Below are 10000 nucleotides of genomic sequence, written 5' to 3' on the forward strand. Positions count from 1 at the left end.
TTGTTGTTCATTCAAAGAGAAGTGACTTTTTGGGTGACTCTTGGTCAGAAATCCCTCTTGGCTTGCTTCATGCTGTGTTAGATAAGAAGAAGAACGAGTGTCCACAGGAAGCAGCACGATAGGGAGCAGACGCCACAGCTTGAGACGTACAGCTTGTTTTGTCTCTACACTCCCCTCATTTTGTCTCTACACCCCCTCATTTTGTCTCTACACCCCCTCATTTTGTCTCTACATTCCCCTTGTTTTGTCTCTACACTCCCCTCATTTTGTCTCTACACTCCCTTCATTTTGTCACTACACTCCCCTCGTTTTGTTTTGTCTCTACACTCCCCTTGTTTTGTCTCTACACTCCCCTTGTTTTGTCTCTACACTCCCCTTGTTTTGTCTCTACACTCCCCTCATTTTGTCTCTACACTCCCCTCATTTTGTCTCTACACTCCCCTCATTTTGTCTCTACACTCCCCTCATTTTGTCTCTACACTCCCCTCATTTTGTCTCTTCACTCCCCTCATTTTGTCTCTACACTCCCCTCATTTTGTCCTCTTGTTTGTCACTACACTCCCTTCATTTTGTCTCTACACTCTCCTTATTTTGTCTCCACACTCCTCGTGCTTTGAGTTTTTGAATTCACTCATTTATTTACTTTGTACCTGAGCTGTTTACTCCGTCTGACCCCTGCTATGATCTCTTGGTCATGATTCTTGGATTCATGACCAGTCTTTTTTGTTTACACACCATCCTTTGCAGCCTGTCTCCCACATTTTTTTGCTTTTAAATAGAAACGACAAAATTGGCATATACGTTAATACAAACTGGGAAAACAGACAAAATGTATTTTCCTCACGTAGAAAAAGAACAAGCCTCTGTATAAATCCTGTACCAGTCCCAAATGTGAGATTCCAGTGCGCTTGGATACTTTTATTATACAAAAACATTGACTAACTACATAAAACATAACATACACAACACCACGACTAATATAACCAACATGGCACACATGAACAAAGAACACACATGACTAACATAACATAACAATCCTAGCAACACGAACATGGAGCGCACATGAACATAGAACCTGGACAAACATATTTCTATAATATATATAATAAACTTCACAAACTTACAAGATACAGGTGACAAGACGGAAACAAGGTAAGGGTGTGGCACCGCCCACATAGAAACAATAAACCTGCATAAGAGGACACTTGACAGCCCGCCCTCCAGTGGCCTGGCTGGGGACCGACAATCTCACCACAAAAATCTGAATTAAATCGCAGATGCTGGTGAATGATGTCAAACAGCACACTTTCTTAATCACCTGTTTGGTTCATTTTTCATTTGTCCTTGCCTGGCTTTTCTATTTTCATTCTTTCCTTCCTTTCCTCCCCCTCATCTGTCTTTTATGATTAACCTTGTGAGGGTTGAGTCTCTGGCATTGTGCCAGTTCTCTCTGTCATTCTGTCTGTCTTCCACCCTTTAACGCTCTCTCTTTCTCTGACTATCATTGTCTGTCTGTCTGTCTTTCTCGGTCTCTTTCCCACTGTGTCTCTCTATTTCTCTCTTACTCTTTGTCTATCTCTCTCCCCCTCCCTCCCATCCTCCTCTATCTCTCCCAATCTCTCTCTCTCTCTCTCTCTCTCTCTCTCTCTCTCTCTCTCTCTCTCTCTCTCTGTCTCTCTCTCTCTCTCTGTTTTGTCTTCAAAGTCAAATTAATGCTCTGTAATACAAATTCAGTTTATTTTTTAATTCTTAACAACAAACATTATCAAAGAACAGCTTTTCGGAAATGGATAAATACATGACATGAATTATCAATGTATAAAATTATCCCTTATTAGCAAGTCACCGTCGACGTTTGAGAGGAAAAGCTCTTGAAGACAATATGAGGAAGAAACCTTGAAAGGAACTAGACTTGAAAGGGACCTCGTCCTTATCTAACACCTGATTGTGTGATTATAAATCATTTATTTTCTATAACTGTGTATTTTATGGCCAAAAAGTTTACTGATTTGACTTGTGTTTAAAACTGTTTGTATCAAAATAACAACTGCAGTACTAAAGCTACTGTACCATCAAGACCCAGGTATCTTTGTACCTAATAGCCTTATACCAGAACAATACACGTTTTATAATATTATTACTAATATAAAATATCATATACATGTTCGAACATGCATGTGCAGACTTTTTATTCAAATAGAGTCAAATCAAGAGTGAGGGCTGATGGGAAATGAAGTCTATGGTGGTTGAAACAGGCGCTGGTGTTACAGCATACTACGATATGTGACGTAAAAATCTTGCTGTCTAAATTTGTGGATATATAAACATTATAAAATGTTTGGTGTCAGGCTCCATCAAGGATGTGTCCTCTACAGTTTCCACTACAAAAAACATGCTGGTCTTCTTGGAGCTTCTCACTGGAGCCTGAGTTCTCTGAGCTATGAGTTCAGGTTCTCTAAGAACATAGAGTTCAGGTTATTTTAGTAGTTTGTGCTGGTAGGTTTCAGGATCTTTTATTTTAATACACTCTCAATTGTGGAATTTGAGAGTCAGTGTCTATAAGAGCTCTTGAAGATCAGTGGCATTGGTTAGACCAAGTCTCCAATCTTATCCGCAAAGGGCGGGATATTGGTTGGAATGAAGACCTGCACCCAAACGGCCCTTTGTGGATAAGATTGGAGACCACTGGGTTAGACAAATACAGCTAGAATACTTTTATAGACTTTTATATCTTTTAAGCTCTCAATGCTTTGCCATATATATGTATATATATATATATATATATATATATATATATATATATATATATATATATATATATAGTTAGAGAAACATGAAGTTGCTCTCTGTGTATAAAGAAAGCAACGTTGGTGCTATTTGAATGCAGAAATGCTTCACAGCCTGGACTTCAAGTGGTCCATCTACTATATCGTGTTCTTACTGGAGTTCCACTTGACTGGCGAAATGGAAATGGAACATTTTCATTAAGTATATGAATTATTTCATGGCTGCAAGTCTGATATAAAAAGAGTTAGTGTGAGACGTGTGTTTTTCTTACACAGAATTTTAGTGGTTGAAGATAACGGCTTCAAATTTTAGGAGCTTATGAATAAGCACTCGTGAGCAAAAAACATATAAATCCCTGAGTGTCTACTTTTTATATATGCTTCATATTAACCACCACTGTGGAGTGGGACATGATAAAGACGTTCAATGTCAAATATTGACTCAACAAGGCAAGGCAAGTCAAGGCAATTTTATTTGTATAGCACATTTCATACACAGAGGTCATTCAAAGTGCAGTTTAGAAAACATTAGAAAACAGTTTATAAGAGAGAAAAAAAAATATATGTAAAAATAAGTGACACACGATAAAATCATAATAAAAACAAAGAACAATTAAAAAAAATAAATGTGATTTTAATAAAAACAGTTTAAAATATGTTAAAAAGAATAAAACAGGAGTAAAAGTGATTTGGATAAAAAGTGCAGTCAGTGTGAAGCAGCACGGTGCTCATTCAGTAAACGCAGAGTTAAACAGATGTGTTTTTAATCTTGATTTAAAAGTGTCTACTGTTCAAGCACATCTGATCTCTTCTGGAAGCTGATTCCAGCTATAGGTGGCATAATAACTAAATGCTGACGCACCTTGTTTTGAGTGAACCCTTGGTATCTCTAACTGACCTGATCCTAATGATCTGAGTCGTCTGCTTGGTTTATATTCACTTAGCATATCTGTAACGTATTTCGGTCCTAAGCCATGAAGTGATTTATAAACGAGTAACAATACTTTAAAATCTATTCTAAATGTAACTGGAAGCCAGTGTAAGGACCTGAGGACCGGAGTGATGTGCTCAGATTTTTTGGTTCTGGTCAGAATTCTGGCAGCAGCGTTCTGTATGAGCTGCAGCTGTCTAATGGTCTTTTTGGGGATCCCAGTAAGGAGTCCATTGCAATAATCCACCCTGCTGGTGATGAAAGCATGGACAAGTTTCTCTAATTCCTGTCTTGAGACAAAACATCTAATTCTGGCTATATTTCTGAGATGGTAGTAAGCTGATTTGCTTATTGCTTTCACATGACTACTGAAATTAAGGTCAGACTCTAAAATTACACCAAGATTTCTGACTTTATTTTGTGTCTTTAGACCCCTAGAGTCAAGGTGTGTGTTAACCTTGAGAGTTTCATCTTTATTTCCGAATACAATGACTTCGGGTTTGTCTTTGTTTAACTGGAGGAAGTTTTGACGCATCCAACTGTTAATTTCATCAATGCACTTACTTAGAGAGTCAATGGGGCTGTAGTCATTAGGGGACAGGGCTAAGTATATCTGCATAGCTGTGGTAAGCAATTTGGTTCTTTTTCATTATTTGACCAATTGGGAGCATATACAAATTAAAGAGAAGCGGTGCAAGAATTGAGCCCTGTGGGACTCCACATGTCATGGATGTCCACTCAGATTTATGGTTACCTATGTTCACATAGTAACCTCTCCCTTTTAGGTATGATTTAAACCATTAAATCATAGGACCATTTGAGGACCATCCCAGAAAGCCCTACCCAGTTTTCCAGTCTATGTAAGAGTATGGTGTGCACCAGCACTGATATTTTACCTGAATCAGAGTTTAAGCGAATATCATTTATTATCTTTATGAGCACTGTCTCTGTGCTGTGATGCTGGCGGAAACCAGATTGAAAATTGTCCATATAGCCATTTGAGTTTAAGAATTTGTTCAGTTGATTGAAAACAACCTTTTCATTGATCTTGCCTATAAAAGGAAGATTTGAGATTGGTCTGTAGTTGCCAAGTATGGTTTTGTCTAAGTTACTCTTTTTTAGGAGAGGCTTAACAACTGCCGTTTTTAGGGACTCTGGAAAAGTGCCTGTGAGCAGAGAGGTATTTACTATTTTTAAGAGGTCAGTTTCTAAGCAGTTAAGTACCTTTTTGAGAAAGGATGTGGGGAGGGTGTCAAGGCTGCAAGTTGATGCTTTAAGATGTTGTACTGTCAAACAAATCAGGAGCAATTTCATTTTTTTCCCCCCTCGGGTACAAAGAGTTAACTACTTACTGGATGGAGAAAGGAGAGCTTCCATCTCCTAGGTGGCTTCTCTGGTGATGTCTAGGAATCTTCCTGGAGGAGCTGGGATCAGTAGACAAGGATAGACAAGAGCAAATTTCTCAACCTTCTTCCAATAATAGCCACAACCAAGAAAAATGGAAAGAAAAAGAATGAAAGAAAGAATTAAAAACATATCATTTTAATGATTTTAACTAAAGTGATCAGATGTTAGCATGAGAAACTTTGAAACACTGGGCTATAACTGTGAAGTTTGTGAAGTAAAGACTGTCTACAGATGAATCTGACATGATTGGGTGCTTTTACTTCACAAATAAAGCTTTATTAATGAATTAAATGTGACACGGGGGGCACGGTGGCTTATTGGTTAGCATGTTCGCCTCACACCTCCAGGGTTGGGGGTTCGTTTCCCGCCTCCACGTTGTGTGTGTGGAGTTTGCATGTTCTCCCCGTGCCTCGGGGGTTTCCTCCGGGTACTCAGGTTTCCTCCCCGGTCCAAAGACATGCATGGTAGGTTGATTGGCATCTCTGGAAAATTGTCTGTAGTGTGTGATTGCGTGAGTGAATGAGAGTGTGTGTGTGCCCTGTGATGGGTTGGCACTCCGTCCAGGGTGTATCCTGCCTTGATGCCCGATGACGCCTGAGATAGGCACAGGCTCCCCGTGACCCGAGGTAGTTCGGATAAGCGGTAGAAAATGAGTGAGAGAGTGAGTGAGAGTAAATGTGACACAAGTTGGTTTTGATAAACACTGCTCCATGTACCTCAATGCGTGTGTTTATAGGTGTGACATTAACTACATTACATTTAATTCTCTTTAATCAATCAAGAACCGCTGTCAAAAAGACATAAGTCATAAAAGTCATAAAAGGTTTTATCATAAAACCATAAAAGTCATAAAAGGTTTCACACCCACACTAACAAGCTAAAAGTTTAACTGAAGCTCTTCATCTCATTAACATGCTGTTCTGACATCCAAAATGAATCCCATGAGACACGGAACAGAAGCAAAGCGAAGAGCATGTGCACAATGTGCACAATGTCCACAATGATGATTGTGATCCGTTATCCATCCCGAGCACTTCAACTGTCCTGAGCGCCTGAGTGGGAGAAAATCAAAGGACGTGTTTCCATTCAAATCGCAACAGCGGCTTTGATCAGAAAAGCATATCAGCACATCAGAGAGGAGCTCTCCGCTTTTATAGGAAGGAAATGAAGAGTTTGAATTCTTTGAACACGGTAGAAAGAAACGTGCTCCTGTTTTGCTCCTCGGCAGATTGAATTGCGCTCTGCTGGAATTCCTCCAGCACTCACTGGGTAATCTTTCAATTTGCAATCTCTGCTGGAGATACAGCAGATCAATTAATGGTGCTAGCAAGTGACAAGTCACTCACGTCGTGTTGTGATGTTGTAGCCTCTGGCAAAGACGTGACAAAGACATGTAGTTCTGATGAGAATCAGTAATAGCCAAAATGTCTAGCCTACCGGTCACTATAAGATCTATACACACCACTGATAGCATTCAATGCGCAGTACATGCTAGGCTTCGTACTACAGTATAACATGCGTCAACATACCGTATAAACTTAGCATGTAGTTTACTGTATTGAGGCAAATCCAATGACAATCACAGTCATAATCTGTGTCTACATTTATTCAAGGCACAGGCAGGGGATAATCTATAATGACAATATAGTTAAACAGCTGACGGCTCAAACCAGGAAATAATACAATAAGAAATACAAAACCAAGGAAATGATTAAATTCAATTCAATTCAAGTTTATTAAAGTCTATTAAAGCAGCTTTACAGAACATAAACAAGACTCGAAGACTAAGACTCGAACCCACAACCTTAGGGTTAGGAGTCAAACTCTCTAACCATTAGGCCACGACTTCCCCATAAGAGAAGACAGGAGAGGAGACAAGTCTGAGATCACAGCAAAATGACTGTATAGACAAAGCTACACCAGGTTACATATGTAACCAGTTTCCTGAGAATGGATTGAGACACTGCATCATGGCTAATGCTATGGCAATGCTTATTTGTGGAAATTGTTTCTGTAGCTCTGTGTGCAATCACGATGATGTGTCGGCTATGGTAGGTTGTGTGACTAAGTAGAACACGCCAACAAGACTATAACAGGGCATCTACGTCACATTACTCCAGCTTCTACTAAAGGAAGTGTGAGTGGATGTGTCCAGAGTGTGGAATGCTTCACGGGCTGATGCTACAGTATGGGAACATCAATACCAACGACTTGTGAGGAAGAGGGAAGAAGGTCTGCAGAAACATTGGACAATAGGCTGTAATGGGTCTTTTCAGAAACGTATCCCACCCTGAGATGCAATGCAACCTTGACCATGCCAGAAGAATACTCTAGGCAGGAGGGGGAGCAGAGCCAATTTCAGAGCCAATTCTAGGGTCAGAAACTCCTTATAGGCTGACTCCACTAGCGCAAACGGGGCTTAGAGCAGCCCCTCCAGGATCACTTATGCCCCTTTTCCACCAAAAAGAACCGGGTGCTGGTTCAGAGCTAGTGCTGGTGCTGGTTCAGAGCTAGCACTGGTGCTGGTTCAAAGTTGGTTCCACTGGCGAACCTTCTAAGAACCGGTTTGCCTTTCCATCGGCTAGCGAGCCATCACAGAGCCGAGTCTGACGTCACTGTATACTAGGGTTGCCACCTTCAATACAGAAAAATAAGGGATGCCTGCCGCAGCGGGGGCCACACCCCTCGGGGCCACGATGACCACAGTCCCGATGGCGTGCCAGTGGTGGTATATCATAACTTAAAACATGTATTCATAAAAATATTAAGATTGATACCAATGGACATTATAATCTTAATCTTATTATATAATCTATCTTATTATATAAGATATCTGCTATTGAAATCAGTGTGAACAGATGCACTCAGTCTCTCACTATCACAACTTAAGTGGTCATATTGAATACACAGCTATGACAATAATAAATATACACCAACAAAGTGTGACTGAGAACACAAAAAATAAGCTTTTGGAGGAACTTGTGAGATGTGAACCATATTTTATTAACTTATTATTAAATTAACAGATCCATAATTTTATAACTTGCAAACGATCTTCCATGAACATTCATTCATTCATTCATTCAGCTTCTACCGCTTATCCGAAATACCTCGGGTCACAGGGAGCAATTTTCCAGAGATGCCAATCAACCTACCATGCATGTCTTTGGACCGGGGGAGGAAACCGGAGCACCCGGAGGAAACCCCCGAGGCACGGGGAGAACATGCAAACTCCACACACACAAGGCGGAGGCGGGAATCGAACCCCCAACCCTGGAGGTGTGAGGCCAACGTGCTAACCACTAAGCCACCGTGCCCCCCTTCCATGAACATCATGAACATAATAACATCAGTGGATGTATATCAGTGTATCAGTGAATATCGGCGGACCAGAAGTAGTAGTGTGCAGTATTGGAGCATGTCAGGCCTACTTTCTTTTATAAGTGTACTTCTTGTCACTCCGTTTCATATGGATTTTCTGTCACTCTGACTCTGTCAAAAGAACCGGCGAGGCAGCGTCCCGCCCTCTTCTGACTCTGATTGGCCGTGATTCACGGCCCGTAGCCCTAAAACAAACCAATCAAACCACCGATGGCAACGAGTACAGTATTACCCAATCAGGGGCAGAATAGGACGCGTCTCCACACAATGCGGGTGGGGTGATTTGCATGGGATGCTGTATAATGTGGACCTATGTAAAATACGGGACAAATCGCGTCCCATATTGATTTGATACGGGACGCGTCATTTTGCCTGTAAATACGGGACGATTCCGTATTTCACGGGACGGGTGGCAACCCTACTGTATATGTGTCACGTTACACAGCAACTTTAGCGCAACAGCGGCTTGAGTGAATGAGCAGCGGCTTGATTGCGTGAGTGAATGAGAGTGTGTGTGTGCCCTGCGATGGGTTGGCACTCCGTCCAGGGTGTATCCTGCCTTGATGCCCGATGACGCCTGAGATAGGCACAGGCTCCCCGTGACCCGAGGTAGTTCGGATAAGCGGTAGAAGATGAATGAATGAATGATACTTAAGGTACATTATCAAATGCACTAACAGTAGCCCCACCCACAGCCCCGCCCACAGCCCCTGACGCAAGCGGTTCTTAAGTCTAGACCAGCAACGTTTTGGTGCTACTTAAGAACCACTTTTCCTGGTTCAGAGCCAGTGCTTTGGCTGTCGAAAAAGAAAGAACTGGTTCTAAATTACTGTAGGCTCTGAACCAGCACTCAAACTGCCTCGGTGGAAAAGGGGCATTAGAGGTATTAGGAGGGGAGATGTGGACTGCAGGAAAGTCTCAGCTGCCTGGCACCGTGCAGAAATGGAGAGACCAGAGAAAAGGCATATGACTCACAAAAATGGCTGCCATGCATACCTCGATGTAGAGGATGATAGGCCCTCAAAGAGGCATGTCTAAAGGAACTCTAGCATTGCACTAACAGGAAAGTGAAATTACACCAGAGGTGAAAGGGAAAGGTTTTGGGAGAAGTTTAACACCTCAATTGGGAGATCAGAGTCTAGGAGCTGGTCCCCTTCAGGGGCCAGACCAAGAGGTTACAAATTTTGGGGCGGGGGTGGGAATTGCCTCTTGTGACTGAGAGATGAGGTGCAAAGGAGAACTGTCCAGAAGGGAAATTAGGTCCGCAAGCCAGACTCAGACGGACTCGGTTTATGGCATGCCCTGGCTAGGAACCCCATAAGCAAAGCTATCGGGGAAAGCATACAGACAGAACCTCGATTACGACTGCACCATGGCATCCAGCACTAGAGCGGCTGATTAAAAGAAAAAAACACAAAAGACAGAGAATTCCCTGTAGGTAGAGCTGCACCGGGCCTTGACCCCTGCCTCAGCAGGAAACCTGCTTCCCAATCAT

This window comes from Tachysurus vachellii, chromosome 15, assembly GCF_030014155.1.
Source record: "Tachysurus vachellii isolate PV-2020 chromosome 15, HZAU_Pvac_v1, whole genome shotgun sequence".
Lineage (NCBI taxonomy): Eukaryota > Metazoa > Chordata > Actinopteri > Siluriformes > Bagridae > Tachysurus > Tachysurus vachellii.